The following is a 12,272-nucleotide window of genomic DNA, read 5'->3' as shown; positions in this document are numbered from 1 at the left end:
ACCAAGTCTACATGAACAAATAAGAAAGATAACATTGCTTTTGGTTAGAGTTATACATATATACAGAAGTTGATTCTACAAAGCCAATTTTAAGTAATAAAATGCCAAAATCATATTAACACATATACTAGTTGCATAAAACGGTTTTGTAACCGAAACCGGTCTCTCTTGCAATGAATGAGCCCCTATATTTATGTGAGTGTGAGTGTGTGTGTGTGTATATAGATATAGAGAGAGAGAGAGAGAGAGGTGCACACGCTATGCAGCGAGGAACACAAACTCTTATAATCACGTAAGTTGTAACATGATAAATTTGTTTTGAATTAGAAAAAACCATCGCAATAACATACCCAAATTACAAAGAATAAAATCTTTGATTTTATGGTTTATTATTAATATTTTTATATTATTAGCGTATGAAAAAGTTATATCCGTTTAAAAATCATGGGATGAAGTTAGTTTAAAAGTCAATATTTTTAAATCGGTTGTACCATATTTTTTAAATCTTTTTAAAAGTTACAATTACTTAAACTTTTAAAACTACGTAAAATTACTTTTTGTCGTCCTTATATTTATATGTATTATAATATCGAAAGCATATACATATAGATATGCATGTGCGTGTATAGGGGCGCATTCTTTTCAGAACCAATATTATGTTAAGAATCACGAGAACTGCAAAAAACACCGGTGCATTTCACTTCAACATAAAAGGTGCATATATGCATTTAGACAAAAGAAAAAAGACTATTAATATTATATTTTATAAAAATAAATCTTAAAATATTAAATTCTATATATTTCATATTTAAATAATATATGGTGAGTGTTTAGAATACTTACAGTCAGCATCTGATTTTATCCAGCATTCTCTGTTCCCATCTGAATCAGACACACAACATCCAGATGGCATGTGGCCCACAGTGCCATTTTTAGTAATATCCACCATAGGAAATATAACATCTTCAGACAACATGTTGCCTTCAGTAACATGTTTTATATTATTTTCAAACTTGGGTTCAATAGGATGTCCTTCAGGGTGAACCTTCCTATGAAACATTTGTAAAATCTGCATGTATGTTCCACATAACATGTTAGACATTTACTCGAATAATATTAAAGATCAGCATGTTAAATGAACCATTCGGTGGAAAGTTCGTTATTTAGTAAACAAACAGACATGAACATAACCTTTTATTCATTTAGTTAAACAAACGAACGTGAATACATGTCACGTTCGTTCATTTATGTTCGTGAACTATCATCTATGTTATTTCAAACTAGTTTGTTTATTAAGCAAACGAACGAACATGAACATAACTTTTTTGTTCTTTAAGTTAAACGTATGAATGCGAATATATGTTTCGTTCGTTCATTTAAACTAGTTTAAGTTCATTCGCTTACATTCCTTAATTTATGTTTGTATAAGTTCGTTAATATATTCATATAAATTTTTAGGCCCGCTATAATTTAGTCTAGTTTTAATAATCGTTTACGCCTCAGATTTTTTTTTTCACGTCTACTATTAAATGGTTTTAGCCATTGTTTTAAAAACCGGTATTTTACTTTTATCGAACTGCGCTAAAAAATGGTACAACCGATTGCACCAGGTTATACCGGAAGGTTTAACCGGTTGAATAGTTTACTTTATAATTTTCTATAAATGTAACTTCAATCCAAAAAAAACCCAAATGTAAATGATTCCATAACAGAAAATAATCCAAAAGTTAAATCCATATTGAAAAAAAATGATGCAAAAAGCACTCAATTTTATAAAAAGCAGTCCTAAAGTTTACACGTTTGAATGTTAATTGTTGGGTTAAAAGTAATTTTGAAAAAAATATGGGCCGCAAATATCAAAATATTTCTCGAACATAAAACCGGTTTGCCGGTAGGAACCGGCATTTTAGACAAAAACCGCCGGTACGATGTTCTAGCAACCAGCCATTAATACTGGACTCAAAATACCGGCTTGCTGTGCGAAATCCAGTTCAACCGGCCAGTTTGAACCGGTTTTTAAAACAATGGTATTAGCATACGTTCGTTAATATATTCATTAAAATTTGTTTATGTTTGTGAACCGTTCATTTATACTGTTAACGAGCCACACCAACGAATACAAACACACTCAATTTCTCAATGAAAGAACACGAACAAGAAACCTTCATTCGTTTAATTGTTTGTGTTCGATCGTTTTTCCAGTTAACGTTAAACGAACGAACACGGATATGACTAGTATACCTTACGCGACGGCTTTTTATCGCCCGTGGAGTGTTTAGATGAATGTGTTCTTCCTTTAAGTATTTTCTTCATCAAGCAAACCGCAGACTTTTCGCTTTCTTTCTCTTTAATCTTTTCGGTTTTAATAAGTTTTCCGCCATTAATAACCTCTTCAACTACTTTAGTCTTCTGAAACAGTTCTCCAAGTGATGTTCTATTTTCCTTGTCTTTCTTTGCTGTTACTGATACCGATACTGTTTCCGACAACTCAATAACCGAACCGAACAAATAGTCTTGCAGCGGACAAACAGCCGCTCCACTTTCCCTACCTTCGGGTTCCAAAACCTTTTCCAATTCATCATTAATGAGCTTTAGTTCATCATCTGTCGGTTCGGTTTCTTCCTCAATATTATAAGTGGAAAAAGTTGGTGTTTTCGGTTCATTAGTTACTGTTTCTGCAGCTAAGGTTCCTATTGCAAGGAACCCATGAAACAGTTCAGAGAAAACAGCAGCCGAGTCTTCTTCTTCGGCTGCTGTTTGCTTTGTGGTTTAAATGCATGTGAACGATTTACGAAACTGCCCTTCTCGTTGCGGTTTGTTTAAAGTCTTTGCGTAGTAGTGTGATTTGGGATAGAGTTGTATGTCGTCGAATGATGGCTGGCCCGGAAGACATGAGCAAGAGTTTCCTGCTCATTAATTATGGAATACTGTCATAACGGGTTCGGGTTAAAACGGTCATTTTCCAAAAAAGAAAAAGTTTGCGGATTTTTTTTTTAACAAGATAATATTATTGCAACAATAATCTTTGGAGTAAAGAGACTTTGGAAAACTTTAAGCCGTTGGCGCTTTAACTTATTTGTTCTGGCCCGTTTGATATAAACACAGCCCGAATCAACCCATTAATAGGTAAATAAGTTGAAATTGCCACCTCAAAATAGTAAGGGTGTTCACGGTCCGGTTTGCCGGTTTTAACGCAAAACTTTGAGCCTAACTGGTTATTATGGTTTGGGGAAATACACAAACCAAACTGGTGATTTTCACGGTTTTACTGTAGACGGTTTGGTTTTGTTGGTTTTAAACAGAATAAACTTTTTTGAAGCATAACTTTGTATACATTTAGAAGAAATGATATTTGTCAACATGAAATACTATTACATAATTATAGACATAAATAATAAATGGTAAACAAATGGCTCCAAGTTCGAAACCGTAAATCATCAAGTCATTAAAACCGAACCATTCAAACCGGCCAACTTCCTTTGGTAATGTATCATACTATTATATAAAGGTTCATATAATTTGAGATTGTTATTTTATGCTTGTGTAAAGATAAACTTCGAAAATCATAAAATGTGAGTAAAACGAGTCTAAATACGAGCCGAATATGATATAGGTGAATGGACAACGTCACAACGGGAGAATAATAACGTACTTGGAGCAAATTCTGTCGACGGCTCATTGTTCGTCTGCCTAAACTTATGCTGCATCCAATCAAGCAACTGAAAACAAACATGTCAAGCATGAATCATTATAAGTTTATAACTATGTAACAATATTATTTTCTAAATATTTATAACATTACCTTCATTTTCAATCCTCTAGAGAGCTTAGTGAATAATAAGATATATGATAATGTGAAAGTATATGAAAGGTTCCTATTTATTATGATATTTAGTATAGGTTTATGAAATTCCAATTCATGGCTTTTAGACAAGAACATATAGAAATAACAAAGTTAAGGGGCTGGATGCATGTGCAAAAGATCAAATAATTTGGTCAAATAGTCAATGGTTAATTAGTCACCTTTACTTTATGTTTTTGACACATTATGTGATGTGTTGTAATATCAATATGCATGCATTTGAGTTGATCCTAGGTTTTGTGCAGTGTATTTGAAATTTGCCAAAAACATTTCTTGAATGTTAGTTACATTAGGTTGTGGCGGTGGTGATGAGAGCCGGAACTCGTTTTTCGAATGTGCTAATTTATGTGTTACAAATTACGGGTGTAAACGAGCTAAGCCTGAGCTTAGCTCGTTTTGACATATGAGAGCTCGTTTATTAATTAATATACGTTTTGAATTATTATTTTTTATATAATTGAGAAAAACTTTAAACGAGTCTAAGCTCGGATCAAGCTTGTGTAGTACCTTAAACGAGATGAAGCTCGGCTCGAGCTCAACTAGGTGATGTGCAAATGAGTCGAGCTCAGCTCGTTTAACTTGCACATAGCTCAAGCTTGACTCTTTTCAAGCTCTATTTCAAAGCTCGATCTCGGCTTGGACTCGGCTCATTTACTATTTATCATTTTTGTTATATAAATATATTTATTTTTACATATTTTTTCTATTATAAATTTATGTATGGAATAATATATATTAGTTAGCTATTTTTATTATTTTTTCATAACATTTATATATATTAATTAATAATTATTAAATATATATTTTAAAAATTTTATAAATGGCAGCATTGTTTAGGCTCGCGAGCCGGCTCGAGCTCGATAAGTGAAGCTCAGGCTCGGGCTCGTTTATTAAACGAGCTTGCTTTTAGGCTCGAGCTCGGGCTCAGACTCAATTAAGCTCGGCTCGATCGAGCTTTTTAAGGAGCCGATTCGAGTAGCTCGACTTGTTTGCTCCCCTATGTAAAACTAATATATAGAAGTCTACAAAGAGAATTTAAAAACATACAAGACTCGTTAAAACTCCACAAGCCTAAACTAGCTTCACATACAAGGCTCGATAACTACACGAGCTTTATTTGAGACTTTTTGCACCCCTAGTTACAATGAAATTGTCTCTATGGTTAGGTTGATGGTTACATGAACAGTTAAATATTCAAGCTTGTACTTATTGTTTAATGTTTAAATACTTTAAATATACAACTTCATGCTAATTTGGATGCATTTATTTTGAGCAATTTGGTCACATCAAGCATGGTCCTACATTAATAAATAATTTTACTTTGTTTACAAATAAAATCAGAAGAACAATACAATTTAATGAGCATCAACATATTACCTTAAAAATAGTTATGAATATGAAAATACACATGTACTTTCTAATCATGGATTGATACATTTTGGAAAATTGGTTTTAAATACTCCCAACTATCATGTGTTGGCAAATAATGGGCCCAACTTTACATTTTGCTGGTGATGGTCCCAACTAAAGACCTATTTGTTTTTAACAGTCCGCGACTAACGGATGACTAACTCCGTTAGTATTATGCTGAGTTGGCCATCCAGCTGTTAAAAACCATCTGACGTGGAACGATTACGTAGCTATGATCTCTTTATAAACTCAGGTGACGTAGTTGACCAAAATCATAACCCTAAAATACCCAATTGAGCAAAATGAAGAACCCTAAAACACCAAATTGATGGAATTGAGCTCCCAATCGTCTTCTTCATCTCGTTGGAAGAAAAACCCTAAAAGGTTCTGCGACTAACGAATGACTAAAATTCAGGTCAATTTTAGTTCTAGGTTTTCAATGGTGGGTTTTTTCATTAGAAGTCTATAAACGGGCTCCAATTCGAATCCATAATTCGTGTTAGTTGATTACAGATTGCAATTAAAATCTTAGGGCTTTTATTTGGTTGATAAAAACGAGTTGAATGATATATTTATTACCTCGAATGGTGTTCGAATTGATATCCCGAAGAGCCTTGCCGGAATTCAAACAATCCACTGGAAAAATGATTTTTGATTTTTTTGGATTCAAACTATCTACTTATGGTGGTGGTGATTCGTTTATTCGCCGGAAATACGTGGGTGCGGGTAGGTGTATGCAGTGGGAGGGAGGAGCCGGAAAAACGTGATGCAGTGGTGATTTGTTTTCCGACGATTGTTGCAGGTGATGGCGATGGTGGTGGATGCTAGAGAATTAAGCAGGGAGGAAGAAGACAAGTAGACAACACATGTATACATACATACATACATATATATATATATATATATATACTTATTATATATTATATATTACTTCGATTGCCACATAAGCTGCCACATATGTAATATTTGACATCTAGGCGTGCAAACTCAGCAACCGACTAACGGAGTTAGTCATCCGTTAGTCGCGGACTGTTAATAACAAATAGGTCTTTAGTTGGGACCATCACTAGCCAAATGTAAAGTTGGGCCCGTTATTTGCCAACACATGATAGTTGGGAGTATTTAAAACCAATTTTCCATACATTTTTAGAATCTTATGTTTTACAAACAAGTTTTTGATGTTCTAGGTGATTAAATCTACCAATATATAGTATATGCGGTAAGGTGGTGAATCGATATCTGAATAACTCCCAAACGTCTTATTGATCTAAAAATATAACTAAAAAACTTGATTACATTGTGTAACCGACTAACCTTAACTTTGTCGTAAAAACATTACCAAATCTAATTACAATGTAATTAGAAAACTTAATAAATTATGACCGATTTGTCAATATTGGTCATCCAAGTTCACCGACTTGTGACTTGAGGTCCAAAACTTACCAACACTTAGAACTGTCTTAATAGTTCGGATTGAAACGGATCGAGCATAGTTGGCTAGGTTTGTAACTAAGTTAAGATCGAGATAAAGCTGGCTCTCTCAAACTCGCCCTGGTTTGGCTTGTGAACAACCCTTGTTATACTCCTCAAGAATGTGCTATGGAGGTGACTAATGGTGGGTTGTCTAGAAACAATATTCACTTAGATCAATCAATCATACCCAATAGATATCCTACCAATGGCGATGCTATTAGTAGAGTCTGGAGATTGTGAGATGTAGACCAACCGTACATCTATCCCAAAAGATAGAGAGGTTGCTTCACAAAGATATATTAAATATTAACAACAATTAATAATTTTTGATCTGATTTAAAAAAATTATTGATATCATATACACATTGAAAATACACTTCGGGCAACTTTCAATCCTTTTTACTCGTTCTTTTTTAACTTATTTTTTTTCCTTTGCAATGCTCATAGACCAATTATTAGAGATAAAACATAACCCTAAACGACGTATACAGTTCTAATTTGTGACCTCTGCTAAGATATCAATATTACACCCGGAAACAATTATTATGTCACTTTCGAGTTTTAACACGTTTCCTTTTAACTCGTTTTCTTCCATTAGAGATTAAAATAACCTGAGTCGACCCATCAGCCGAATTAAACATATACACGAGGGAAGGAATCCTAAGAAATGATTGATATGTTTCTCTTCTGTTTGTCTATTCTAGTTAAGCTTGGTATCAAGTCCACTAGTTCATGGTGATGATATTAGTGCTTAAAGCTAAAATCCATATGGTAATAGGAGCCCCAAATAAAGGGTAGTCAATTATATAATAAGATCTTCTTCATAAGCTCTATGTAGGTCCCTTGATAGATTGGTTCTTCCTTACTATGTACATCCATAATATTGAAAGATGTTTTCAAAACGGGACCGATCAGTAGAGTAGAGTAGAGATACTCATATTGAAATCAGACTCGAAATTCTTGAAATTCAAGATATTCAAATTCGATTCGGTTTCAGTAATCGAAAACGACTACAAATTAATGATTTTTAGTTTGATTCGATTCAAACGCATTTTGTTTTTATTACATATAAATATAGACACACACACACGCATTTATATAAAATTAAATTGTAAAAGTCTTTTTTAAGTACTAAATTCTAAAAGTTAAAATGTTTATCATTCAGGTAAACGAAACATTTAAAAGCTTTCTGGTTGCTTCCTACATTCTCTCAAGCCACCGGATTGCTTTATTTGTAAATGAAGGCTTCTCATGCATTTGATCCGAATTCACGGGTATGAGTTTCACCAAACCTAGATAGCCTTTAAACGGTTTATAACATCTCATGAAATTAAAAAATAATCTCACCGAATATTTATGAAATGAATATCTAATTATGGGTTAGCATGTGATGTTTTAATAGGTAAAAATAAGTTATATGTTTCGACCCGTTATCATAATTCTTATAAGTAAATAAATAGAATTAATCTTGAGGAAAATTCTAAACTAAGAAGCACATAGGATGTTTCATTACCTTGTAACTTATTTCATAGTTTGTGTCACATTATTACATTAATGTTATGTCCTACATTTGTTGCTTTCTCTATGGAATATATGTTTTATAATCACCTAATATTATGTCCTTAAGCTACTAAATGCCTATTTATCACTACACTATGAATTGTCACGGCCCATGAGGCCCATCAGCCCATATAATTAGTGTATACGCGTGACAATAATATTTCCAAATAAATAGTACAATAATTCAAGACATTTGATTAATATAAATAAAATTTTATACATTTAAATATGTAGGATAATATATACATAAAGATACATAGTCTTCTAAAGGTCGGTTAAGTACAATAACTATAACTTGTTTTCACTTTTTGTATCATTATAAATATGAAAAAAAGGTCATAAAATGGTTTAGTAAAAATCATAAAAACAGGAATACTTTTAAATATAATGACAAAAAAAAGTTAATTAAGTTTATGTTTTGACAATTTGTTATGATGAACCTTTTTATATGTTTGATAAAAAAAATTGTAGTTTCATTTGAATTTGTAATAGGATAGTAAATGATTCATAAAATTAATTAGGCTCTCGTTGTGAATCAATTATCAAGCGCCATACTCCGTGTCAGCAACAAGTACGACGCCAAACCACAACACCGCCACATTAGTGCCATGCCCATCCCCTTTTAACCCTCCAGCGCCATTCTCATGCCGGTGTTATCTTTTCATAGTGGATGCGGTCCACTTCAAACTCACCAATCATATTCAAACACACATACATTTGATTACTTTTTATTTGTTTCTTTTATTTTAAATATTAGGTGAACCAATTTAACCCATAACGCACTAGTTAAGTTATCACCTCATTGCCTACATGGCAATGACATGGCACGATACGTGATAACTAGCTCTTACTAGTTATCCCACAACACATAACCTATCCGTAATGGCTATGTCGACCTCATGAACTTCAGCTACAAGTAAAAATGAGATAAAGGGGTTTATCTAGCACTACCCTTTTTATATCACAATAAATATAACAAAAACATGTTCTATGTTCCTTAATATTTAACCACGCTAAAAGGCCATGCTTTTTTTATCAACTAGTGTGCGGATTATCTCTTGCATAGACGCATATTATCGTTAATTTGCCATGTGTGACGTACCCAGTTAAGCAACATGAACCGATAATACCGGCTTAGAATATGCATGATTCTTTCTTTATCAAAACTGTAAAACAGGTCCTTCGAGACTCAAAGCTGTCAGGTATAGCCCCTAAACTTTAACTTTTCAAAAGTTACTCTTTTAACCCAAAATGTAAAAAAACAATATAAACAAAAAGATGTAACAAGTGAACTCAAAATAATCAAGAACACAAGAACATAACTGAATAGTAACTAAATTAACTTCATTACTCAAACTTCTTATCTTTTGTTTCATTTTGACTTTTGTCAGCAGCCAACTTTGCTTCTGTCTCATATCTCTCCTTGAAATGTACCTCAAATGCTCTTGGAAGAAAATATGGAATAAAAAATGCAAATATATTGATTGAAAAATATGCCAAATTTGCCAATGCTAGACTTAGGGGTGTTCATCGAATCGAATAACGAATTTTCAAGTTAATCGAATCGAATAATTCGAATAATTTATTTTTTTTGTTGGTATTCGTATTCGATTCGTATTCATTTAAAAGTTAGATTATTCGATTTGTATTCGTATTCGTATTATATACAATATTCGAAATTCGATTATATTCGTATTTGAAACTCGAATTCGAATCTAATTCGAATAAATTCAAATTGATTCAAGTTCACTTATGTCAAAAACTTCAAAAACCATAAGCATCAATGTAAAGCACATAATTATAAGTTTGAAGTAGCCACAATACCACATGATAATAAGTTCAAAATTAAGTTATGGAAAAATTAAGAAATACCAGTATGGGTTATTGGGATTAATTATTATGTTTTGGACATTTATTATTTACGGATTTGATCAAAATCAATAATTAAATATATATTAATATATTATATAATTTGAATTCGAATTTCGAATCGAATAGAATAAAAAATCATGAATTCGTATTCGATTACTATACTCGAATACGAATCGAATCGAATTCGAATATATTGAAATCGAATTCGAATCTTCATATTCGAATTCGAATCGAGTCGAATTTCGAATGTTTCGAATTCGAATCAAATTTTGAACACCCCTAGCTAGACTCATTCCAAACCAATACCATGCAATATCCTGGTCCAATCAAAACATGACACGTTAGCATCCGCGGGTTCTTAACAGACTAGTTTGACGTCGTATGGTAACCGACCACATAACTGGTTAAGTCCATCTCAACCGGGCTAGATTTCAAACAATTTCTATACAAAAATTTGATACATTGATTTATATACTAATTCCGACTTTATATTTTGTTTATTCTAATTTTCATACATCATTGCGAATTGTGTGTTAACACTACAAATTCCTCGAAACCAAACCAGACTATCGATCATATGGTAACTAACTACATTACATGTTAAATCTATCTTAATTAGAGGTGCACAACCCGGCTTAAAACTAAAAACCGGTTTGGGTTGTAACCAGTTCGATTTGGTCAACAACAGTCAAAACTTGTTTATAATCAGTTTCGGTTCGTGTCGAAACCGGTTTGTTGACAAGTTTACGATCGGTTTTGGCCAGTTTTTGGCAGGTTTCGGTTCGGTTAACCGGTTTTGATAGAAAAAATTACAAACCAGTCCCGAACCTACGGTTTCAATCAGTTCCAAACCGGTTTATACATAATAGGCTTCAAACTAGTTGGGTTTCGATTCATTTAACTGGTTTATTTGCCCACCTCACCCCTAATCTTAACCAAACCAAATTTTCATAAAAGGAAAAAAAAAAATACATTTACAAAATCTCACATATTAATTTATTAATTTCCCACTTCATATTCCAATATTTTATTTATTCTAAATTTCATATTTTCTTAACATTACAAATCATTTATTAACACTCAAAACTCTTTGTAAAATCATAACTTCTAAAAACCAAAATAGTTTCACAATTTATTTCTAACTTAATTAAATATACCAGTTTAAACAAAACCCGTGTACTACATTGGCCTGAAAAACATCAATACATATATACCTGAACACGCGCATTGTCATCAAGCGATTTATGAACCCAAACATCTTGTATCCAATCCAATATCACAAACAACCTCCTAACCGTATACAACATCGGCACCAACGCTCTAACCGGAGCCGAAAACAACGACAACCCGCTAACAACATTCTCGGTCAATATTTGAAACGACAACAAAAATAACTGTGGTGTCGCGGATCTAACCGCCTCATTGTCACCCCTAGCAAACCCTCCTAACACATAAGCTAACGGTAAAAACAGTCCAATAACAGTTCCAACTAATGAATAGACACGTAACATTGTGTTAGGTTGAATAATAATAATATCATTGTTATTTTTATTATTATTATTATTATTATTATTATTATTATTATTATTATTGTTCTCCTTATTTTTCGCGGCTTCAAGAAAAGCGAGTCGCGACAGAATAAGGATATATGCGGTTGTGACCGCGGGGAACACTAGGTCGAATAATGGGACTAGGCCGATGGCGGAAAAGACCATGACGAATGCGACGAGTTGGAGTTAGATCCAACGGATGGAACCCATCATGTTAGGGGGTCGGCGGTGGTGGTCCGCGGCAGGTTTGGGTGGCTCTAAGCCGTGAGCCACCGCTAGTTGTACACCGGACATGTTTTGTTATTTAAGTAATAATAATAATAATTAAGGTGGTGAGGTTTGGAGTAAGTGTGAGTGGTTAAGGGATAAACATGTTTTTTAAGTAAGTGTTTTGAGATAATCAAGGATCTGTTTGGACACGTGGTGTGAAGAAACACTAAGTGACCCCGGCAGATTACGGATAATCTTAGGGTTAAGTAGATGTTTCTCACGAGGGTTAGGTCCGGCAAAGATAGTTATTCTTCTTGACCTGCAAAACAGACACC

At 33.2% G+C, this 12,272-nt stretch overlaps 2 pseudogenes across 1 annotated transcript; both read right to left on the bottom strand.

The window, feature by feature from the left end:
* Positions 1 to 808: 808 nt before the first annotated feature.
* Positions 809 to 3,808, bottom strand: LOC143577090 (protein LAZY 1-like; annotated as a pseudogene). The gene is made up of 4 exons (XR_013143057.1): positions 3,803 to 3,808; positions 3,653 to 3,719; positions 2,242 to 2,909; positions 809 to 1,069 (listed from the first exon to the last, which is right to left on the bottom strand). The product of XR_013143057.1 is annotated as a protein LAZY 1-like (transcript).
* Positions 3,809 to 11,351: 7,543 nt separating this feature from the next.
* On the bottom strand, positions 11,352 to 12,142 carry LOC143577092 (uncharacterized; annotated as a pseudogene).
* Positions 12,143 to 12,272: the final 130 nt, after the last annotated feature.

Source organism: Bidens hawaiensis, unplaced genomic scaffold (genome assembly GCF_021521415.1).
Source record: "Bidens hawaiensis isolate Kalapana, Puna unplaced genomic scaffold, B.hawaiensis_p1.1 tig00028461_1, whole genome shotgun sequence".
Classification (NCBI taxonomy): domain Eukaryota; kingdom Viridiplantae; phylum Streptophyta; class Magnoliopsida; order Asterales; family Asteraceae; genus Bidens; species Bidens hawaiensis.
The sequence above is the reverse complement of the archived record's forward strand: the minus strand, read 5'-3'. Positions and strand labels throughout refer to the sequence as shown.